We start from the raw sequence: 12,380 nt of genomic DNA, 5'->3' as shown, positions 1-12,380 counted from the left end.
CGAGTTGAATATCATGCTCACTGAATGGAATATATCTAATATACCATGAAAAAAGCCAGCCAATATTATTATTATTATTATTATTATTATATACACATTTGATGAAATAATTATAGATTTTACAAAAAGTTAAGAACAGGAGGGTTACTTACCAATATCCAGTGCTGATTCTGATCCAATGTAGTTCAGTGTTCTGTCAATCCAATGTACATGTGCTGTCACTTTTTCTCACCTCCAAGTATGATAATATTTCAGCTATTGCTCCCTTTTCCAGTTTTTCGATGTCTGTTGGTATGTTTTTCTCTTGTAAATATGCGTAAAGAAAAATCTAATGAAGTTTTGGTAGCCTTTTGGGTGTTTAAAGTGTCTTGCTCTTTCAAAATTCTCTCAAAATCTTCCAAATTTAACGAAGCAAAGCTGGCAGTCGTGATTGTTTACAAACAGTCACAGTCGCTCACGAGCGTAGAAGTTTTACGTCTCCAATGTGTGACATCATGTCGTCTTGACAACCATGCAATATCATAAACCATATTCAACGCTCATTCTCCATTGGGTAGAGTGATGTAATACATGTAGGATAAGCAATATGCTAACAATATTGCATGCTGTTAAACCAAATGAATGAAACAGGCTAAAAGGGAATTGAATACATGTTTTTATTCCATTGAAAAAGTGTCCTGTATGTATAATAATTATTGGTATAGCATTTCTTCTCACAGGACATCACTATTTCAGTGATTCCAGTAATATTACACAGATACAATGTCCTCCACAACAATGTATGTGTGTGTATGTTCCAAATAAATATTTCAGAGCACTTAGAAAACAGACCCCCCCAGATTCTGCCCACTATAACTGCACTTTACTGAAATAGTAATATTTTCCAAATATTGTTTTTGCATTAGGCCTAATGTGTGAATCAACTGATGTTTGGAACATCTTTTACCAACAGTCATCCTTTCCAACATCCCAGTGCATTTACTCAGCCCTGTTACCTCAATACCTTCACCTTGATGAACTATCTGGAATATTCCACAAGTCAACAGAAAGATCATGGGAAGAAGAAAAGTGAGTTGTCTCATTCTTTTTTGTTTGTTTGTGTAATTTTGCAAACAAAAAAGCTTTACTGACAAGGTCACTTTGAAAGTACAATTGAACAACTCATGTTTGAGCAGAATGCAGCCATTGTCAGCAAAGAAGCCTTGTAAAAATTATTTTGTTGCTTGAAATGGGTTAACACATTTTTCAAATGTTGAAATGCATGTTTTTATAGATTGAATGCTGAAAAATCATTTTTAAAACTAGAAGGGCAAAGAGAGAGAGCGCAGACCTCCGGACAGTGGTCTGGACAATAGTCAACTCTTTTAGGATATGCAAATCTGCAATCACAACGACTTTATATGTTTGGATTTATTTCCAAAAGTATTAGAATTATGTGCCTACATGAATGTGGATTGTAAGATGGAGTTGTATTTCTACATTGGCTATGTTTTGTCACTATTGAACTTTACTGCCATCTCCTGGATTTTAAGCTGTATGGCATTGCTGAGCACAGATTTCCACAAAGGCCAAACACCGTATCTTAAAACATTAGCAAAAGTAAAAATAAATTTGTGGATCCTGTGACTCAGATCCACTCCAAAAGTTAATGGGTACTTCCTTGGTCCGTGCTGCATCCTTCCACCAAGTTTAATGGAAATCAGCCTGGTAGTTCTTGCACAATCCTGCTTACAGTCATACAAACAAACCACACCAAAAACATCCATCCATTATCTGTTTATCCTGTGCAGGGTCGCAGGCAAGCTGGAGCCTATCCCAGTTGACTATGGGCAAGAGGCAGGGTACACCCTGGTCAAATCGCCAGCTCATCACAGGGCTGACACCTAGAGGCAAACAACAATTCACACCTATGGTCAATTTACAGCCACCAATTAACCTAACCTGCATATCTTTGGACTGTGGGGGAAACTAGAGCACCCAGGGGAAACCCATGCAGACACCACACAGAAAGGCTCCCGTCGGCTGCTGGGCTCAAACCCAGAACTTTCGTGCTGTGAGGCGACAGTGCTAACCACTACACCACCCCTCACCAAAAACATAGCCTCCTTATATAGGGCTAAACAACAACATGGATATGGAAGCACCCACCTGCTGCTCCACCATGTCCCAGTAAACTGACTATGAAGTGCATTTATAGTTTATTAAATATTTTGGTGTGTATGACTAGAAAAGTGTCTTTCAGTTTTACAGCCAAAGACATAAATAAACTAGTAAATTTTGTTCCTGCTGCCACTATACTACTGACAAGAAATACTACAAACATTGGTTCTAATACGAGGCCTTATTAATGCACGTATACTATAATAATTCTCTTAAAGCACTGAATATGAATATGCTGAATATGCACTACTCAACATGTTCACTAAACTGACTATGTTGAACTTTGACTTTTATGTGCTTCCTGTACAGAAAACCTCATGCAGGTCTATATTAAGCACAAACAACACTATAAACCCAAAATAGCATCTCTAACCCTTATTCTTAAAGACTGACCCCATGTCTTGAGTGTTGATTACATTGTCGTGTGGCAGCTTCAGTAATTTTGGACCAAATGATTCAGCCCTGACCACAATTGTTTGAGAAAAAGGAACCAGCTTTCAGAGGGTGTTTAATAGGAAACACGGTCTATAGCCATTGGTCTAAATATAGTACCCCTAATGTGCAATGTGTATGCATACTCAGGAAAGAGAACCTTGTCACCAGAAATGACAAATACTGTGTGAAACTCTAAACTATACTCAGAGGAAAAATATATTATACAGTGGTGGTTGAAAGTTTGTGAACCCTTTAGAACTTTCTATATTTCTGCATAAATATGACCTAAAACATCATCAGATTTTCACACAAGTCCTAAAAGCAGATAAAGAGAACCCAGTTAAACAAATGAGACAAAAATATTATACTTGGTCATTTATTTATTGAGGAAAATGATCCAATATTACTATCTGTGAGTGGCAAAAGTATGTGAACCTCTAGGATTAGCAGTTAATTTGAAGGTGAAATTAGAGTCAGTTGTTTTCAATCAATGGGATAACAGTTAGGTGTGAGTGGGCACCCTGTTTTATTTAAAGAACAGGGATTTATCAAAGTCTGATCTTCACAACACATGTTTGTGGAAGTGGATCATGGCACAAACAAAGGAGATTTCTAAGGACCTCAGAAAAAGCGTTGTTGATGCTCATCAGGCTGGAAAAGGTTACAAAACCATCTCTAAAGAGTTTGGACTCCACCAATCCACAGTCAGACAGATTGTGGACAAATGGAGGAAATTCAAGACCATTGTTACCCTCCTGAGGCGTGGTCAACCAACACAGATCATTCCAAAAGCAAGGCGTGTACAGTAATAGTCGGCGAGGTCACAAAGGACCCCAGGGTAATTTCTAAGCAACTGAAGGCCTCTCTCACATTGGCTAATGTTCATGAGGCCACCATCATGAGAACACTGAATAACAATAGAGTGCATGGCAAGGTTGCAAGGAGAAAGTCACTGCTCTCCAAAATGAACATTGCTGCTCATCTGCAGTTTGCTAAAGATCACGTGGACAAGCCAGAAGGCTATTGGACAAATGTTTTGTGGACGGATGAGACCAAAATAGAACTTTTTGGTTTAAATGAGAAGCGTTATGTTTGGAGAAAGGAAAACACTGCATTCCAGCATAAGAACCTTATCCCATCTGTGAAACATGGTGGTGGTAGTATCATGGGTTGGGCCTGTTTTGCTGCATCTGGGCCAGGACAGCTTGTCATCATTGATGGAACAATGAATTCTGAATTATACCAGTGAATTCTAAAGGAAAATGTCAGGACATCTGTCCATGAACTGAATCTCAAGAGAAGGTGGGTCATGCAGCAAGACAACGACCCTAAGCACACAAGTCGTTCTACCAAAGAATGGTTAAAGAAGAATAAAGTTAATGTTTTGGAATGGCCAAGTCAAAGTCCTGACCTTAAGCCAATCGAAATGTTGTAGAAGGTTCTGAAGCGAGCAGTTCATGTGAGGAAACCCACCAACATCCCAGAGTTGAAGCTGTTCTGTATGGAGGAATGGGCTAAAATTCCTCCAAGCCAGTGTGCAGGACTGATCAACAGTTAATGGAAATGTTTAGTTGCAGTTATTGCTGCACAAGGGGGTCACACCAGATACTGAAAGCAAAGGTTCAAATACTTTTGCCACTCACAGATATGTAATATTGGATCATTTTCTTCAATAAATAAATGACCAAGTATAATATTTTTGTCTCGTTTGTTTAACTGGGTTCTCTTTATCTACTTTTAGGACTTGTATGAAAATCTGATGATGTTTTAGGTCATATTTATGCAGAAATATGGAAAATTCTAAAGGGTTCACAAACTTTCAAGCACCACTGTATGTTTCAGGGACAGTACCCTCAAGAATGGTATCCTTTTTGTAGCTGGAATGGTGAATGTAGTGAACTTATTTAACTTATTTAATGGATATTTGGATTCCAGGGACTATTGTTGTCCCTCTGAAGCTAAATGCATGCCTTAGTGAACAAAAATTTAAACATCTACAGAGAATTTCTTTGTCTCATTGACCATGAACACCAGGGACTATACCTACATGTTTGGTTGGTTGGTTAAGTGATTGATTGATTCCTTTTTGTAATAACACATACCAAGAACACATCCACTCTCACAGGTTTTACAGTGAAGTCAACAAAACTAAACCAGGCTTATTTGCTGCACTCACCGAGAATGAAGGAAGATGGCAGTAATTCTCACCTTGTCATCTCTCTGTACCATTTAATTCATCTAGCAAATAGCTGACTCATGTTTGACCGTCTCTCCCTCTTTCCCAAACACAAAGGCAATACATCTGCAGTGCTGCTGCAGTCCTGGGAACTGGTTCTCATGAGTCAAGTGTGAAACTTTGATTAAGATTAATTAGCATCCGATTTTTGCTTTCTAGCATTGGCTTTATTATAGGCTGTTTATTTTAGGAATTATTTATTATAGGAATAGGTTTCTTTGTCAGGATTTTTTATTTTATTTTAAAAGATTACCCATCGTTGCAAAAAAAAAAAACAACAACCAAAAACCACACACATACTTGCAAAATACTCAGTACATATACTGTATATGTTAGAGTCATATCTACAGTATGTGAAAATATTTTATCAGCAATTGCATTTTGTGATACCACCACATGACAGATAGATAGATAGATAGATAGATAGATAGATAGATAGATAGATAGATAGATAGATAGATAGATAATCCCAAAGGAAATTAAAGCATTCAGTAGATTATATGACACATACAAATGAGCAAAAAACCTTGCAGAAGACAACTGTGAGATGATCACAGATTCTAGAAAACAGTTGTGAGATTATCACAGACTCTAGAAGACAGTTGTGAAATTATCACAGATTCTAGAAAACGGTTGTGAGATGATTCCAGATTCCAGAAAACGGTTGTGAAATTATCACAGATTCTAGAAAACGGTTGTGAGATGATCACGGACTCTAGAAGACTGTTGTGAGATGATCACAGATTCTAGAAGACGGTTGTGAGATGATGACAGATTCTAGAAGACGGTTGTGAGATGACGGCAGATTCTAGAAAACGGTTGTGAGATGATGGCAGATTCTAGAAAACGGTTGTGAGATGATTACAGATTCTAGAAAACAGTTGTGAGATGATTACAGATTCCAGAAAACGGTTGTAAAATTATCACAGATTCTAGAAAACGGTTGTGAGATGATTACAGATTCTATAAAACAGTTGTGAGATGATCACAGACTCTAGAAGACTGTTGTGAGATGATCACAGATTCTAGAAGATGATTGTGAGATGATGACAGATTCTAGAAGACGGTTGTGAGACGATTACAGATTCTAGAAAACAGTTGTGAGATGATCACAGACTCTAGAAGACTGTTGTGAGATGATCACAGATTCTAAAGCAGTGTGCATAGTGGAAGTGGTTCAGTAGGATGCTATGGTAGAACAGAATGTGTATCATGATGGTAGTGCAAAAAATGAACAGTGCAAGGATATACAGTGCAATTATTCTCTTAAACAAAATACAAATACACAATATACCAACACAAGGATTTAAACAGCAATAGAAATTAACTATACAAATCCTATAATATTCATAAGCAAATATTAGAATTAAAGGGAAAAAACAACAAGTTAAAATTTAGGACAATACAGACAAGTATTAATTTTTTTTTTTAATTTAACTTGACATTGCAAAAGGACTCCATTGTGCTACTGGGGGACTTCAATGCTCACGTGGGCGATGACAGTGACACCTGGAGGGGCGTGGTTGGGAGGAACGGCCTCCCCGATCTGAACCCGAGTGGTGTTTTGTTATTGGACTTCTGTGCTAGTCACAGTTTGTCCATAACGAACACCATGTTCGAGCATAGGGGTGTCCATAAGTGCACGTGGCACCAGGACACCTTAGGTCGGAGGTCGATGATCGACTTTGTAGTCGTGTCATCTGATCTCCGACCCTATGTCTTGGACACTCGGGTGAAGAGAGGGGCTGAGTTGTCAACTGATCACCACCTGGTGGTGAGTTGGATCCGCTGGCGGAGGAGGAAGCTGGACAGACCTGGCAGGCCCAAACGTATGGTGAGGGTCTGCTGGGAACGTCTGGCCGAGCACTCTGTTGGGGAGGTCTTTAACTCCCACCTCCGGGAGAGCTTTTCCCAGCTTCCGAGGGAGGCGGGGGACATTGAGTCTGAGTGGACCATGTTCTCTACCTCCATTGTGGACGCAGCTGTTCGGAGCTGTGGCCGCAAGGTCTCCGGTGCCTGTCGTGGCGGCAATCCCCGAACCCGGTGGTGGACACCGGAAGTAAGGGATGCCGTCAAGCTGAAGAAGGAGTCCTATCGGGCCATGTTGACCTCCGGGACTCCTGAGGCAGCCGACGGGTATCGGCAGGCCAGGCGTGCTGCAGCTCGGGCAGTTGCGGAGGCAAAAACTCGGAACTGGGAGGAGTTCGGGGAGGCCATGGAGAAGGACTATCGGTCGGCCTCGAAGAAATTCTGGCAAACCGTCCGGCGCCTCAGGAGGGGGAAGCAGTACTCTGCCAACACTGTTTACAGTGCGGGTGGGGAGCTGTTGACCTCGACTGGGGACATTGTCGGGCGGTGGAAGGAATACTTTGAGGATCTCCTCAATCCCACCGTCATGTCTTCCACTGAGGAGACTGAGGCTGATGACTCAGAGGTGGACTCGTCCATTACCCAAGCCGAAGTCACTGAGGTGGTTTGCAAGCTCCTCGGTGGCAAGGCACCGGGGGTGGATGAGATCCGCCCTGAGTATCTCAAGTCTCTGGATGTTGTGGGGCTGTCTTGGTTGACACGCCTCTGCAACATCGCGTGGCGGTCGGGGACAGTGCCTCTGGAGTGGCAGACTGGGGTGGTGGTCCCTCTTTTTAAGAAAGGGGACCGGAGAGTGTGCTCCAATTATAGGGGAATCACACTTCTCAGCCTCCCAGGGAAAGTTTACTCCAGGGTACTGGAGAGGAGAATTCGACCGATAGTCGAACCTCGGATCCAGGAGGAACAATGCGGTTTTCGTCCTGGTCGCGGAACACTGGACCAGCTCTATACCCTTCATAGGGTGCTCGAGGGTTCATGGGAGTTTGCCCAACCAGTCCACATGTGCTTTGTGGATCTGGAGAAGGCATTCGACCGTGTCCCCCGTGGTATTCTGTGGGGGGTGCTTCGGGAGTATGGGGTTCGGGGCTCTTTGCTAAGGGCTGTCCGGTCCCTGTACGAACGGAGCAGGAGTCTGGTTCGCATTGCCGGCAGTAAGTCAGACCTGTTCCCAGTGCATGTTGGACTCCGTCAGGGCTGCCCTTTGTCACCGGTTCTGTTCATAATTTTTATGGACAGAATTTCTAGGCGCAGCCAGGGGCCGGAAGGAATCCTGTTTGGGAACCACAGGATTTCATCTCTGCTTTTTGCGGATGATGTTGTCCTGTTGGCTTCTTCAAACCAGGACCTTCAGCATGTACTGGGGCGGTTTGCAGTCGAGTGTGAAGCGGCTGGGATGAGAATCAGCACCTCCAAGTCCGAGGCCATGGTTCTCGACCGGAAAAGGGTGGCTTGCCCTCTCCAGGTTGGTGGAGAAGTCCTGCCTCAAGTGGAGGAGTTTAAGTATCTCGGGATCTTGTTCACGAGTGAGGGAAGGATGGAGCGTGAGATCGACAGGCGGATCGGTGCAGCCTCCGCAGTGATGCGGTCGCTTTACCGGTCCGTCGTGGTGAAGAAGGAGCTGAGCCAAAAGGCGAAGCTCTCAATTTACCGGTCGATCTACGTTCCGACTCTCACCTATGGTCATGAGCTTTGGGTAATGACAGAAAGAAAAAGATCGCGGATACAAGCGGCTGAAATGAGTTTCCTTCGCAGGGTGGCTGGGCGCTCCCTTAGAGATAGGGTGAGAAGCACAGTCACTCGGGAGGAGCTCGGAGTAGAGCCGCTGCTCCTCCACATCGAGAGGAACCAGCTGAGGTGGCTCGGGCATCTTTTTCGGATGCCTCCTGGACGCCTCCCTGGGGAGGTGTTCCAGGCATGTCCCCCCGGGAGGAGGCCCCGGGGAAGACCCAGGACACGCTGGAGGGACTATGTCTCTCGGCTGGCCTGGGAACGCCTCGGTGTTCTTCCCGAGGAGCTGGCCGAGGTGTCTGGGGAAAGGGAAGTTTGGGCTTCCATGCTTAGACTGCTGCCTCCGCGACCCGGTCCTGGATAAGCGGAAGAAGACGAGACGAGACGAGACGAGAATTTAACTTGAGATTTACAAGTCAAGATTAAAAAAAAAAGGTAGAAATAAAGATATGTTGGACTGTTATGATTTGCCCAAACATGCCAGTAATATTGTGCTGTTCAACACTGCTGAATTATTCCATAAGGCATAAAGTTATCAGTATTCAGGTAAAGAACCTAGGAACTGAACATACATGTTTTATATTGAGACATTACATACTTTCATTTGTTCATGAATTCATTCATCTTCAGTAGCTGATATATCCTGGTCAATGGTGTAGTGGATCCAGACCCTATCATGGGAACCAGTGGGTGTGAGGCAGGAACAGACCTACAGTGGTGCTTGAAAGTTTATGAACCCTTTAGAATTTTCTATATTTCTGCATAAATATGACCTAAAACATCATCAGATTTTCACACAAGTCCTAAAAGTAGATAAAGAGAACCCAGTTAAACAAATGAGACAAAAATATTATACTTGGTCATTTATTTATTGAAGAAAATGATCCAATATTACATATCTGTGAGTGGCAAAAGTATGTGAACCTTGGTTTTCAGTATCTGGTGTGACCCCCTTGCGCAGCAATAACTGCAACTAAACATATCCGGTAACTGTTGATCAGTCCTGCACACCGGCTTGGAGGAATTTTAGCCCATTCCTCCGTACAGAACAGCTTCAACTCTGGGATGTTGGTGGGTTTCCTCACATGAACTTCTCGCTTCAGGTCCTTCCACAACATTTCGATTGGATTAAGGTCAGGACTTTGACTTGGCCATTCCAAAACATGAACTTTATTCTTCTTTAACCATTCTTTGGTAGAACGACTTGTGTGCTTAGGGTTGTTGTCTTGCTGCATGACCCACCTTCTCTTGAGATTCAGTTCATGGACCGATGTCCTGACATCTTCCTTTAGAATTCGCTGGTATAATTCAGAATTCATTGTTCCATCAATGATGGCAAGCCATCCTGGCCCAGGTGCAGCAAAACAGGCCCAACCAATACTACCACCACCATGTTTCACAGATGGGATAAGGTTCTTATGCTGGAATGCAGTGTTTTCCTTTCTCCAAACATAAAGCTTCTCATTTAAACCAAAAAGTTCTATTTTGGTCTCATCTGTCCACAAACAATTTTTTCCAATAGCCTTCTGGCTTGTCCACGTGATTTTTAGCAAACAGCAGACAAGCAGCAATGTTCTTTTTGGAGAGCAGTGACTTTCTCCTTGCAACCCTGCCATGCACACCATTGTTGTTCAGTGTTCTCCTGATGGTGGACTCATGAACATTAACATTAGCCAATGTGAGAGAGGCCTTCAGTTGCTTAGAAGTTATCCTGGGGTCCTTTGTGACCTCGCCGACTATTACACGCCTTGCTCTTGGAGTGATCTTTGTTGGTCGACCACTCCTGGGGAGGGTAACAATGGTCTTGAATTTCCTCCATTTGTCCACAATCTGTCTGACTGTGGATGGGTGGAGTGGTCTTTAGAAATGGTTTTGTAACCTTTTCCAGCCTGATGAGCATCAACAACGCTTTTTCTGAGGTCCTCAGAAATCTCCTTTGTTCGTGCCATGATACACTTCCACAAACATGTGTTGTGAAGATCAGACTTTGATAGATCCCTGTTCTTTAAATAAAACAGGGTGCCCACTCACACCTGATTGTCATCCCATTGATTGAAAACACCTGACTCTAATTTCACCTTCAAATTAACTGCTAATCCTAGAGGTTCACATACTTTTGCCACTCACAGATATGTAATATTGGATCATTTTCCTCAATAAATAAATGACCAAGTATAATATTTTTGTCTCATTTGTTTAACTGGGTTCTCTTTATCTACTTTTAGGACTTGTGTGAAAATCTGATGATGTTTTAGGTCATATATAGAAAATTCTAAAGGGTTCACAAACTGTCAAGCACCACTGTACAGTACAAACTGAATGGGACATCACAGCAAAACACACATACACACACACCCCTCTTTGGAAGGTGAGATGAGATTATTATTATTATTATTGTTGTTGTTGTTGTTGTTGTTTGGACAAGTAGTAACAGACATTTGTCATATAGGAAATGGCCTATGTATCCTGTGGTGTGTAAACAAATAATAATTAGACTGAACTATAGATTGTAGGCTGAATGATTGGATTAGATCTAGATGGTAGTTGTGTAGTAGGACTGCAGGCAGAAATGAGAAATTCCTCATTTACACAATGTGGTATTTACACAGTGTTGGGAATTCTGACTCTGTTCATTCGGCTCAGCTCGCAGATAAGAGTCGACTCCTACATTTCTCTCAAATGACTCATTACTTTTTTTAATTAGCCATATTCTGATCTGTGACTGTTCTTCTTAGCCTTACTATAACTGATATTGTTTCAAATTTTCCACGAAAATGTTTACATTTAATTAAACAGCATTGCTTATATGTACAAAACAGGATCGTTTATACAAGTCGGTTCACCGAAGAGAGCCGGTTCAAATAACCGAACGACACATATTCAACATTAAGTGCACATTGAGCCAAATCCCAAGCATCTTGCACCATCTAGTGATCACATAACTTACTAACACCTTACAGAACCATATTATACTGTTTCATAGCATCAAATATTTTTAACATAAAATTATAGACACACACACACACACACACACAGGTGTGTGTGTGTGTATATATATATATATATATATATATATATATATATATATATATATATATATAAATAAAAACGGAATGCAATAATTTACAAATCTCAAAAACTGATATTGTATTCACAATAGAACAAATGTCGAAAGTGAGACATTTTGAAATTTCATGCCAAATATTGGCTCATTTGAAATTTCATGACAGCAACACATCTCAAAAAAGTTGGGACGGGGCAATAAGAGGCTGGAAAAGTTAAAGGTACAAAAAAGGAACAGCTGGAGGACCAAATTGCAACTCATTAGGTCAATTGGCAATAGGTCATTAACATGACTGGGTATAAAAAGAGCATCTTGGAGTGGCAACGGCTCTCAGAAGTAAAGATGGGAAGAGGATCACCAATCCCCCTAATTCTGCGCCGACAAATAGTGGAGCAATATCAGAAAGGAGTTTGACAGTGTAAAATTGCAAAGAGTTTGAACATATCATCATCTACAGCGCATAATATCATCAAAAGATTCAGAGAATCTGGAAGAATCTCTGTGCATAAGGGTCAAGGCTGGAAAACCATACTGGGTGCCCGTGATCTTCGGGCCCTTAGACGACACTGCATCACATACAGGCATGCTTCTGTATTGGAAATCACAAAATGGGCTCAGGAATATTTCCAGAGAACATTATCTGTGAACACAATTCACCGTGCCATTCACCGTTGCCAGCTAAAACTCTATAGTTCAAAGAAGAAGCCGTATCTAAACATGATCCAGAAGCGCAGACGTCTTCTCTGGGCCAAGGCTCATTTAAAATGGACTGTGGCAAAGTGGAAAACTGTTCTGTGGTCAGACGAGTCAAAATTTGAAGTTCTTTATGGAAATCAGGGACGCCGTGTCATTCGGACTAAAGAGGAGAAGGACGACCCAAGTTGTTAT

This window comes from Neoarius graeffei, chromosome 16, assembly GCF_027579695.1.
Source record: "Neoarius graeffei isolate fNeoGra1 chromosome 16, fNeoGra1.pri, whole genome shotgun sequence".
In the NCBI taxonomy this organism is placed as follows: domain Eukaryota; kingdom Metazoa; phylum Chordata; class Actinopteri; order Siluriformes; family Ariidae; genus Neoarius; species Neoarius graeffei.
The sequence above is the reverse complement of the archived record's forward strand: the minus strand, read 5'-3'. Positions refer to the sequence as shown.